The 13461-nt window shown below is 42.3% G+C and overlaps 1 protein-coding gene across 1 annotated transcript in view; it reads right to left on the bottom strand.

The window, feature by feature from the left end:
• Positions 1-13461, bottom strand: part of LOC126284516 (Down syndrome cell adhesion molecule-like protein Dscam2) — a 1260408-nt gene that overhangs the window by 1009021 nt on the left and 237926 nt on the right. The window lies entirely within an intron of this gene.

Here is a 13461-nt window from a genome sequence, read left to right as displayed (position 1 = left end):
ACAGCTGTTTTCTGTCAACTGGTCAATGTCCAATCTACTTGGGTAGAACAGTGTTCTGTGCTACATATTACGAGCTTTTTGTTTATTTACGTACGTCACTGCGGCAGTAAAATTATTTTATAGTGTTGAAGAACAAGTAATTTAGTTCTCGCTCATGTTTACTCCAATGGATACGGGTTAGTACGTGTTAAAATGACAGATTTACATTTGTTGTTATTGTGCTCTTCAGTCCGAAAGCTAGTTTGATGCAGTTCTCCAAGCTACTCTATCGTGTAGAAGGCACTTTGTCTCCCAATAACTACTGCAACCTACATCCTATTGAAATTGCTTGCTGTATCCATGTCTTGGTCTCTATAAATTTTTGCCTCCGACACTCCCCTCCATTACTAAACGTGATCCCTTGACTTCTTCTGTTACTGACATTATACCACAAATTTCTGTTCTCCCGAATGCTCCTCAGTACTTACTATGGTTCAAATGGCTCTGAGCACTATGGGACTTAACATCTATGGTCATCAGTCCCCTAGAACTTAGAACTACTTAAACGTAACTAATCTGAGGACATCAAACAACACCCAGTCATCACGAGGCAGAGAAAAATCCCTGACCCCGCCGGGAATCGAACCCGGGAACCCGGGTGCGGGAAGCGAAAACGCTACAGCACGACCACGAGCTGCGGACACTTCTCAACAACTGTTCCCGTTCCATGCGCTGCCGTCCAGTTTTTGTACAAGCTGTACATAAGATTTCGTTCCCTGTTCGTATATTATCTTGTTATTTCAGAATTTCAGTGTATTGCAGATGACAGTATCGAAATCTGCGTTCAAATCTACAATAATTGAAAAAGTAGGTTTGATATCCCTCGACCCATCTTCAAAGATACGTTTTAGGGTCGGTATCGCCTCATGCGTTGCTACATCTCCCCGGAATAGAATATCTTCCCCTAAGGTCAGTTTCTACCGGTTTTTCCATTCTTCTGTAAATAATTCGTGCCAGTGTTTTGCAACACTGAATTACTAAACTGATAGTTCGGCAGTAGATAAATACTCACAAAGCGTGACGGTGTAAATTTACGAATATAGGAATAGGCACTTGAAAATGGCAAACAAACGAGATCAGCTGTCAGTGATGTAAATGACAGTGATCTTATGACAGGCAGGTTGGAAAACTGAAGTGTCCTTCATAATTTTTTCGCTATGTTGCCAGATACGAAAAAAACTTTCTTCCAGATATAACGATGTTACATCCTTTATTTAGAAACATTATCAATGTAGTTCGTATGATTAATGGCAGGCTCAACATTGACACTTGAAAAGTGTGAAATAAGAAAGTAATATTGCTAACTATACTCGTATGAGCTGGCCGTGTGAAGGTCACTTTCAACATCGTGGTTCATTCGCGTGATTGAGCCAGGTATTCAGTGTAGTTACCTCCAAAGTCGACTTATAAGCAACAGCAACTAACAGCGGTTGCCGAGCGCCACAGTTCACGGTCCTCGCTGGGTGTTGACCCCGAAACCGCACGCTGACCGCGGGGCAGTAGTTTCTCATCCGGTCGCAATCGCCACACCGTGCAGTGGTCGTAAATGCGACGCAAGATTTTGCGTAATTTGAACCGGCGACCGCGTGATTAAAAAGCTCACTCGTAGATTACCCGACAATTATGTACTTAGCGCAAACATCATTAGCGCCGCCGCACGAAACCAATTACGGGCCTTTGATGGTATTCCGCGGCTCTGTGCGCGCGATATTTGCAGTTAATTCATTAGCGGTCAATCGATACGGTCCCAGCCGGCAGAGGCGCTAGTCCGCACCATAAAGGCCGACTGGCCGTGTTTGCACTTTCGTGTACCGCTGCTTCAACAAGCAGCCGCAAAGGAAACTCGTGGGGGGTCAGGCGTGCACTCTCACTGCCTACTTGCTGGGTGACTGTCGACGCTCTAGATGGAGTTTTGCACCCCCTCTAATAATTATGGAGTGAAAGACGACAAGGTGGACCATACTAGGGTAACGCTGATGGAGATCTTGTTTCTTCCAAGACGCTGGATAACGGCGATTTCAGATGTAAACAATCTTGTTTTGGTGCACACACGCTGTATTCATGCTAACTTTCGACTGCTTACATTGTCTGCAATCGGTTTGAAAGCGTCTTACTGCTTCTTCTTCACACACAGTGAAACCTGGTTGGTAGGTACTCAGAGAGCGCACAGGATAAGGTTACGAATGTGGATGGGGCCGTAAACAGTTACTGTGAGATGCACAATCAAACACACAACTTTATTTTTCTAAGAACCACGTATTTACACATTGCTTTAAAAGATCACAATTACACAATACGGCTGGAGGCTAGTCAAAGAAAACTTGAGATGATTTCTGGGCTGAAGGCCCAAAAACACACCTAAAACAAGACCGGCTGAAGGCCTGGCTTAGAAATCAGAAGCAATTAAAAATAGAAGGTAAAAATTAAAAAAAACATGCAACTGAAAACAATTAGGGACTGAAGGCCTACACTACACGTCTGTAGGACACATATAATTAAAACACATTAATAAAAAAAAATTTATAACCAAGACATTTCTTGATAAACTTACAACAGAATGGCGGAAAGCCTGATTAAAGAAATATTAACTTATTGCAACTGCGGGGGGATTAGCCGTGGTTACCGAACTGTTTGGTGTATCAACAGATTTATATCACATACCTCGAAAGACGAAAAATATTGTCCGCTAACCCATAATGCTGGCGAAAATATGTGTTGAGTGATCGTGACAGACGGTCTTTGAAGTGGACCGTGACGAGAAGTAAGAGGACGTCGCTGCAGAACTGAATATCGCCCTTTCGATCCGTGTCAACACCAAAACAACACGAAGGAAGCATCATAAGCGGGGAACTGCTGGGCAACTTGAGTTACGAAAACACACATCAGTGATGCAAACGGCCGTAACAGGAAAACGTGATGCCAAGTCATAAAACCTGGACTGTGGGGAAATGGAAGAAAGTCATTTCGTAGGATGAGACATGTTTCATACTATTTCCAACTTCTGGCAAAGTTTTCGTCCCAAGACTGAAGCAGTGCAGCGGTCCGGTCACGTTTTGCACCCGTATCGTGGTATTCAGTGGGTTCAAAGGTTACTGCCAAGGTATATGCAACCGTTTTGGCTGATCAGCAACATGCTATGGAATATGTTAGCTCCTCAATGGTGATGCGGTGTTCCAGGAAGATAGGACCCTTGTTCACACAATCCAGATCGTCCACAACTGGTTCGGTCAGCACAAGAATGAATTTTCCAATTTCCTCCGGTCACCACACTCACCAGATATCAATGAATTTGAGCATTGTGGTCTAGTTTGGAGAGAGAGGCGCGTTATCCACCTCCAATAACGTTACTTGAATTTGTCACGATTTTGCAGGAACAATGATGTCAGATTCTCATGAATGTTGTACAGGATCTATATTTATCCATTCCGAGACGACTGAAAGATTTTTAGAATGCCAGCAGGTTTCTACGCCATATTAGACACGGTAATGTTTTGTATTTGTGGTTTTTCGTATTTTTGCCTACCCTCTGCATTTAACAAGAACACTAATGTTCAGGAAAAAAACAACTTGAACGATTAGGTTCAAAAATAAATCAAATGGCTCTGAGCACTATGGGACTCAACTTCTGTGGTCATCAGTCCCATAGAACTTAGAACTACGTAAACCTAACTAACCTAAGGACATCACACACATCTATTCCCAATGCAGGATTCGAACCTGCGACCGTAGCAGTCGCATGGTTGAACTATTAGGGATAGGACGTTCATTTTCACAGGAGATGTACATTACTATGTTTTGCAGAAATGGTTAGCATTTCAGTTACCTCTCTTCAGCGTGGGTCCTGTTGCCTAACAGGCGCAGGGTTCGCCATTAGCCGGCCCATGCAGCCGAGCGGTTCTAGGCCCTTCAGTCTGGAACTGCGCTACCGCTACGGTCGCAGGTTCGAATCCTGCCTCGGGCATAGATGTGTGTTATGCCCTTAGGTTACTTAGGTTTAAGTAGTTCTAAGTTCTAGGGGACTGATGACCTCAGATGTTAAGTCCTGTAGTGCTCAGAGCCATTTGAACCATTGGGTTCGCCATTGGCCCTGGTAACCTGTTCCATTAGTGTCGGTTCCGACGCGTATCAGGAGCGAATGGCATCCTGTCGTATAGCCATTCATACTGCATTGAGATGGTTCCAAGGTTAATTTGTGGTGTATGGTATTGCTTCATAGCGCTGCGTCATTTCACCATACCCCACACGGTTTAGATTGGCCACAAGGCAGACCAGGGCAAAAGGCTAATATCCCGTGACGACAAGAAGGCACGTGTTCGTGTAATAACATGTGATTTTGCACTTTCTTGCTGAAAAATGGCATCTGGGTTGTTGGGCAGAAGAGTGCGACTACAGATAGCAGGATGACATTCATGTACGTCACACTAATCACAGTGCCTTAGACACGCACCAGCTGTGATTTATTGTTGTATCTAATAGCACCCCACAGCAAAAGGCCCTGAGCTGGCGCTGTATGTCTCGCGCGGATGCAGTCTCTGTGATGACGCTCCCCCTGTCTGCGGCCATCGTTTTCGCCCGACAAGACCATCTGATGCCATTCGCGTCCCCAGTGAGAGCGTCTCATACACCGTTGCAGTCCATCTGTTTCAGCACATTCGTCATAACTAGGCGGAGAAGTGAACGACGCGCACGTCACTCATGTTGTAATAAACGGCGACGGCCTGTCACCACTGATAGTATACGATGTGCGACACTGTTCCACTGTTGCGCCAGTGTCAAGCAAGACATACATCTCTCCTGCAATGCAATTCGGATTAAGTCTCGACGCTCTGGGAAGGGTGGTCTGGGTGGTGCGACCTGACCCATTTCCTCGTGTTCTACGGCCTTCCGTGAACCAATCTGCACACACCCGCTCCACTGCCGAAACACTTCATCCCACACGATCAGATATTCCCCACGTGGGTGCATTTTTCTCATGCCAATGATGTGCCGTCTTTCAAACACATTCCTCTGACGCTATGGTTCGCGCATACGTTTGCGAGGCATTCAGCGCGTCTCCTGAAGTCACGCTGATCCAATACCTTCGGTTTACAGCGACAACGAGAGCTCCCGATATATTTTACCGGTTGGTGGTCTTGCACTGCGATATCGATGTTGATCCTGAACCCGGGGGCCGGCATGGCTCAAATTCCAAACATTTCTGCAGAACATATTTATATACATGCTATGTGAATATGAACGTCCTATGTCTAGTCGTTAAGGTGTTTTTCTGAACACGAATGTAATGCACTTAATACAGATGTAGCGTGCTTAGCGCTGTCATGTGCTAAGTATACCTATAAGGAGAAGTGAGCTGCATGCAGATAAAAATGAACCGCGCCGCTAGGCGAGAGGTTCCAGCTGCGAGGATTTTCGCGGCTCTCGCCCGGCCGGTGTCAACAGGTTGATTGATAAATGGCCCGGCCTACCGACACGTCAGATCGGCAGTAATAAAGCTGTTGACGGAGCGGCCATCGGACGTCTGCAGCAGTCTCCCTAAACACGTGAGCACCGGCCACTAGGAGCAATATTTTATCTGCGCGGGCAGCTCTGCGGAGCTGCGTTACTCGTATTTTTCCTGCAGTGCAGTCCCAGACGGCAAAAAACATAAAATACGCAGTACGTGCGAGGTCGACTGCCAGGTGTAACCCGTCAGAATTTGTCTTCAAACAGGACACATCACTGTGAGACAACCGGGCATTTTGTGGGTTACAACCACGCAGCGCACAGCAGCTAATTTATGGGCGTTCCAGGTAGTATCTCAAAAAAGCGTTAGAACGACATGCCGAAGAGTAAACTGAAACAAAAAGGAATTCATACTTCTTCCAATTACATAATGGAGTGACCACCACCACATACAAGTGGGGATAATTACTAAGTTTTAATTAACTCCTTTAATAAAACTGAGCACTTAATTTTTTTTCCTTGTTTGCACTGCTTGTACACACTGAACTCTCCGGAGCACAGTATGGTAGAAAACAGTTAGAGGAGCCAAAACAATATGGGGTCATTCTTCCCATTCTATCAACGCGACGGATTAGTTTGCTTTGGCCACTTTAGACGCGTCATTAGGTACTGCTGAGTTGGAATTTGCGTAGATACTAGGAATTGTTGAATGTATCGACAAAGAAATACATCGAATTACGAAACTTTGTTTATCTACCGGTTGATCAAAAAGTCAGTATAAATTTGAAAACTTAATAAACCACGGAATAATGTAGATAGAGAGGTAAAAATTAACACACATGGTTGGAATGACAGGGGGTTTTAATAGAACCAAGAAAATTTGTATTTCTAGAAGCGTGAAATATCTCTTTCGCGCGTCGTTTGGTGATGATCGTGCGCTTAGCCGCCACTTTCGTCATGTTTGGCCTCCCAGGTCCCCAGACCTCAGTTCGTGAGATTATTGGCTTTGGGTTTACCTGAAGTCGCAAATGTATAGTGATCGACCGACATAACAGGGATGCTGAAAGACAACATCCGACGCCAATGCCTCACCATAACTCCGGACATGCTTTACAGGGCTGGTCACAACATTATTCTTCGACTTCAGCTATTGTCGAGGAATTATGGTGGACATATTATATTGAGCATTTCCTGTAAAGAACATCATCTTTGCTTTGTCTTACTTTGTTATGATAATTATCGCTATTCTGATCAGATGAAGCGCCATCTGTCGGACATTTATTGAACGTTTGTATTTTTTGTTGTTGTAAGAAACCCGCATGTCTTTCCAAGCATCTGTGTCAATTTGTACCTCTCTACCTACATAATTCCGTGATTTATTCAGTTTTCAAATTTATACCGATTTTTTGATCACCCGGTAGTTGCCAAGTAACACTTCATAATGATCCCAAGTAAGAAGCAATGACTCTTCGAAGGCCCACAAAAAAATTACAAACAATACAATAAAAAGTCACACACATTCATTCAGGAAATAACATGAAAATTAAGAAAGTAATTGTAACAACGTCCTAGCTACAGGGTTGGACAAAAATACGGACAAGCCGAAATGACAACGCCTTATCATTCCCGATACGGTGAAGACCAAAACCCTCTTGTGATTCTAAACAGCTACCATTCGTGTCGGATTGAATAAACAGAGGTCCTCTGCGATATTAAAGGTAATCTCATATCAGTATTGCTGCAATATATGGCAAGTTCAGGTAAATAATATGGAGATGAATAGCGATCATGTAAAGCTCTCTCCAAAGTAGACCGTAAAGACAAAGTAATATGGAGATCTGGTGACTATGATGATCAGGCGAGATTCGACAATTCTGCTTCGTGCAGACAAAACTGGATGATGCGAGTTCTGTGAACAGTGCCCCTGTCATCTTAGAACACAGCATCACCATTGGGGAACATACATCCTACTGAAGGTTGGACCTGGAAAGCCAAAATGGTCACGTAATCTTTGGCAGTAGTGCCACCTTGCATGGGGATCATGGAGTACCACAATATGGCTGCCCCAATCATCAGCGAGGTCCTACCATGTTTCAGCGTGCAACAAGACTCAACCGACCAAATGACTTTGTTTCATCGCTGCACTGTCCTGGTTTTCGTGTTCAGTATCACCTTTTCGTGTTACGGGAGTTAGCATCACCGATGACTGGTTTCATAATTCCTGATTGCTTTGCAGTTCCTTACTTAAGAAGCTCCCTACGCATTGTTTTGGTGCTGACAGGGTTCTTGAGTGCGACATTCAGTTCTACAGTGACTCATGTGGCTACCATCTTGTTATTTCTTCGTCACAATCCTCATCAATGATAGCCTGTGACAATTATTCAACACGCACTCTTTTATCCATTGTGTGACACTGCGGAAGATACTTTTCCGCTTTCCCTGTAAGCGATATAAATCTTCGAAACGATGCTTCTTCAAAACACGAAACATTTCGGCTTCCATCGTTACGGAAGGACTTACCATATGAGAGCCCACAACTTGCCCATGTTCGAATTCACTTCACTCCAACATAATGCTCTCACGACCGCGCAGACCACTATTCCGATCACGATTGACACTTACAACGCCCTGATGACGTAATACATGTGCCATTCGTGGCCAGATACAACAGTGCTGTCCGCAATGTTGACCGCCATCTACATTTACGTTCAAGCATGTATTTCGCACGGTGTTCTCATATTTTTGTTCAACTCCTGTATGTCGTTAGTTTAATTCTTTCTTGGGTTTTGAATATTCTGGAACGGCTCATGAATCTGTATAATATTCGCGTCTTTTTAAATCAGATATACTGATGTAATAATAGTCGCCAAAGGAATATTTCTGTATTATTGCAAAATTTATTAACTTCATTTTTAAACCACTGAGTTCAAATCTCAAGACACTATGTTGTACTTTTACTGAATGAAATGTGAATCAGCAGCACAGCTTAGGTACACTCTTTCATTCCCATTGACATTCTGCTCATTATCGAGGTTACATTATCTCCACCTTGGATTTCAAACCAAACGTAAGGCCAGGTAAGAATTCCGATTTGAGAAACAAGAGTACATCAGTCTGATAGTGAAATAATAACACGTCATTAATTAAAAACAATATTTTTTGTGTGATAAATTTCGTAGAGCGTAATGACAATTGTCTCCAGTCATAAACCGTTGGCACAAATTGATATAATTTTGGATTTCAGAAAAAATTCCACTTTTAAAAAATATATCGCTTCAACATAAAGTTCTCTTCAACCCCTCCTCTGTGGTTTTGTGAGTATTGTGAAAGTGCCCGAAGCTCAAAAAGTCGTTTTTACGATGTTGTTGTTGCGGTCTCCAGGTCAAAGACTGGTCAGATGCAGCTCCCCATGTTACTCTATTCTGTGCAAGCCTCTTCATCCTCGAGTAACTCCTGCAACTTACATCGCTCTGAATCTGCTTATTGTATTTATCTCTTGTACTCCCTCTACTAAACTGGTGTTCCCTTGATGCCTCAGCATGCGTTCCACCAACCGATCCCGTCTTCTGGTCAGGTTATGCGACAAATTTCTCTTCTCCCCAGGTCTATTCAGTAACTCCTCATTAGATATGTGAGTTTGTGATATACCCATCTAATCTTCAGCATTCTTCTGCAACACCACATTTTACCGTCCATGTTTCACTTCTATACAAGGCTACACTCCATACAAATACTTTCAGAAATATTTTCTGATGTTTAAAACTATATTCGATGTTGACAAATTTCTTTTCTTCAGAAATGCTTTTCTTGTCATTGTCAGTCTACTTTTTATAACTTTCCTACTTCGACCATCTTCATTTATTTTGCTTCCCAAATAACAAAACTCATCTACTACTCTAATTCCCTCAGCATCATCTTATTTAATTCGACTACATTCCAGTATCCTCGTCTTCGCTTTGTTGACGTTCATCTTATATCCTCCTTTCAATGCGCTACAGATGGTAAAAATGTGACAAGCATCTTCAATGTTAAGTGTGCGATACTACTCTCTGTCATCACATTTGGCTATCTCGAAGACGCAGTCGGGAAAAGAGCATTCCTCCACATTTACAGTTTTATAATTTCTGTGGTGCAGGGTACTTTTTATTGAGTAATGGACTGTTGAATGAATGACTGATTGACGCCTGTCTGCGAAATGTTGTTTCATTTACTTTATCTGCATGATGTCTGTGGGATACGAATAGTGAAATATAGAGGTTCAATGAAAATTCTAGCGCAACGACTCCACGTCGTGATTCCTTACATACTAACTGTACAAAAACATCTGTAACGAAATTTCGTCACTTGCATATTATCAATAGAAAATAAATGTCTACGAACCCAAGTTGGTAACACTAATGAGATGGTGAACATGTATCTTCATTCAATAGTTTGTAGCCTTGCTATCGTCATAGTACTTTCTGTCTTGTTTTACATCATGTTTCCAGCTTGGTTAGTTCGGTGAGGGTATGTATGCACGACCTTTTAACCGTTTAGTCATTGTATTTATTGTCAGAAGAGTAAGTCAAAGACATGACGGCTCACAGGTACAATTCTGACACACCCAGAAAATAATGAAATTTTGCAGTGTGTGCATGACCTTTGGTTGAATGAGATCAAAAGAGCATTTCGTTCTCAAAAAAAAAGTTGGTCACAATTTCTTCTGCTCCATTTCACAGTAACCTCTTTGTTGAAGTGTGGCACTCCACATGCAGAAATTACTTGATACTAGGGCGGTAGTGAGAGGTGCACTTTAGTCACATTAATGCTCATATTTCAGGTCATAATCTCGGTGTTCCCCAGTACTACATTCGGTATGTAAGGTTCATGAGATTTTTATAAAGGCAGTTGTGGGTAGAATGTTTTTATAACTGTGTTTATAACTGTAGAGAACTTGCACCTGAGGGATCATAGTGGGGGCGTTGGAGAACAGGGAGAGAGAGAGATGGATTGGGAGCCATAAAATCTGAGTACAATGACCAGGCTGTGTGAGTGATTCTGGGAGGCAGCACTGAGTGGATCATACCTGCACATTGACTTCTGGCAGTAGCACTCTCCTAATTCCACTGAGGGTCAGACATGAGGGCACCAGTTCACAAAACATTTTACCTGGGACATGTGACAGTCTATCATGAAGGCAGTCAGTTGGCAGATAGTGGTCGGAGAAATCCATTTAATAGAGACTGGTGTAAATGGTGCAATGGTGCAAATGGTGGGAAGGTCACAAAACTCCGCGTTTTCTCATGTTAGAATCTTGGTCGATACGGAGAGAACAGCTGGTGGACATGTTCAGTGGAGACAAGAACGTAACTCTCGTGATGCCTGAGAGTCGCCAGCTTCTCTTAGCGATCAGCAGAAAAAATATATATTTATCAGTCATGAGCGTCTTGCAAGCTTAACAGCCTACTTTCAGAAATTGGAAATGGTCAGCCTGGAAAGCTTAGACCTCTCCTGAATTACGGACTGTGCTCCCGTCTAGGCAGATTTTTTGCCGAAATATGGCCATGAGAGCCATTCTTCCCTAATCTAGAATCTTATTTTTTCAGACAAGAGAGATTTGGAGTCAGTGATCGGCTCCTCTCAGGATAACAAAAGTGGAGACTTGTTCCCTCAGTGTGGGAACCCCGGTGCTGTGTATGGACTGGCTGCCATGGAAACAGAGCAGTCAAGAGGTGAGATGCAATGAGGACAATTCGATTGGTTTTGGTAATGCTAATTTGCTCAAGACTGGGGCTTGTATCAAGAGGCTGCGATTCTTTGTTTTCTTTGTTCTCTCCTGGTGAAGAACTTCAGATCTTTCCCTAGTGGATGAGATTCGGTGTGTATCTTGTCGTGGACTAAGAATCAGTGGCGATTTCCCACTGTACCGACCGTGGAACTGCATATCATCTCGGACATATCGTGTGTCTCGAGGTTGAACTAATTTGTCCAGAGTTGGCCATCTGACGTTTGACAGTTCCAGGTCCTGAGTCAGCCGTCTGACGTTTGACAATTCTAGCATGCACAGTCGTACCCTGTGACGTAAATTGGTTTGGGTAGAACAGCGAACGGGTGAACCTCGCATTGAAATCTGCCGGAATTTCAGGGCTCTGATAGTGAAGTTTCCCGCGGTATGGTAATCAGAACGCCAGATTTTCGTGGACAGGTCACAATATTACAACTGGTTCTCCGGTGAGCCATAGTTTGTGATTACTTGGTCGTAGTTGATTCCACCTGAATAGAGTAGGGCCTCACAGTGGATTCGTGTAAACAAAGTTAGATTGAGTTGTGAAAGGAATTAATTCAGGGGAGAATTTGTGTAGAGAATTTGTATAGCTTCCACCCCAATATATGTTTTGTCAGTCAAACACCATCCGTTTTCAGGTTTGCGTTTGTCATTTTTCGTGTAAGATTAATCAACCCGTTCTAATTATTAAAGCATGAATAAAACTTGTCATTATTCGTGTAAGATTAATCAAGTAGTTGTAGTTATAAAAGCATGAATATAATTTTTCATTAGTTTACGAACTTAAATAAGCTACTGTTCTCATTCATACACCCTCAGATATTCATTTTATTATGGTGGTATCCAGCAATTTGAGGTACAATCTTATTACATTAATTAATTTGAGTTCTGAAAGTGGTCGCAGGTATAGACAAAAAAAAGGGCCTTGAGTAAATCCATGTATAAAAATGAAGGGTTTAGCTGACTATTTGGAGGTTATTGAGAAGATAATACTTTTCTCTATGTAAGGATACTAATATTTAGCATGACTTACTCATATATTTATGATTAAAGCAAGTGACGGCGTGCAATTGACGTCCCTTGGCCAGGATCTCGAATCATGGCACTTCTGTGAGTTAGTGGATTATCTTAGGCACTGTTTTCTTTTCAGTGTGAGACTATGCTGCACTGACTAGATTTCGACTAGGGTTTGGCGATATGCGATGTATTTCAGCAATTTGTTACAAATTGTAATCATTTTATTTCAGTGTATGTATTGTGTACGTTCTTTATTTTTTGTATGTTTGTATCTGATTGTGTCATGTCAGTGACTTCTGCGTTGCTTTTTGTCTGATATTGCGTCGTTGCTAACAGCATTCTGCAAGCCTTCGTGGAAAAAATTTGCTTATGGGGATGTGTGCGACATATTAGAGTAGGTTTTTTGTTTCATGGGCTTTGACATAAATGTGTGCATTATTTAAAAGAAGAAGAGAGTTGCGGCGCTTGATGCATTAGATTGGCAAACTTGCGGAAGTAGTAATCTATTTGAATGCTTGCGAGAAGCAAAGCTCTCGTGTGTAGTGAGAAAGGCTGCCCTCAAATGTCGTTCAAAATAGAGTAGGAGCCAGCCATTGATGCCGAACAAGACAGAATAGCGGAAGAAGTTCATTTACATCACTCTGCAAACAGGGCACAAATGACGAGTGTAGAATGCTCCGATGATGAGGGTACAGCTTACGCAGTGTAATCTCCCCCTCACTTACCGACCTTAATGACAATGAAAAATTAAACTGCGTGCACCTAATGGAAATTTGGGAAAAGCGATCGTCACCGAAGTTAATCTGTCGGTAAATAGGGAGGAAGGGTTACATCTAAATGAAAGGAAAAATGCAAATAAAATTGGTGTAAATTAATTTTGAAAAAGGGTAAACTTAATAAAGAAAGTAAATGCGGCGTCGTAACTTTAACAATTATCTGGCGTTAATTAGATATTTGAGATTTGGGGAAAATTACGGTCGCCAGTCCTATGGACAACTACTAATATAACTGAAAATGAAAGATTAATGCACATATAATTAGCACTAAAAGCGTGGCAATTGAAGGTTGACAAACTGTTGTGTAAACTGAATTTTTGTCAGAAGTAATAAATTTCGCTACATTCTGACATTATTTAGCAAAAGAATTAATAAAACTGACAAATTGAAGGTTAATTTAGTGACTGAAATTAACAGTGAACA

The sequence above is a fragment of the Schistocerca gregaria genome, chromosome 1 (genome assembly GCF_023897955.1).
Source record: "Schistocerca gregaria isolate iqSchGreg1 chromosome 1, iqSchGreg1.2, whole genome shotgun sequence".
In the NCBI taxonomy this organism is placed as follows: Eukaryota; Metazoa; Arthropoda; class Insecta; order Orthoptera; family Acrididae; genus Schistocerca; species Schistocerca gregaria.
This window is presented reverse-complemented; position numbering and strand designations above follow the sequence as displayed.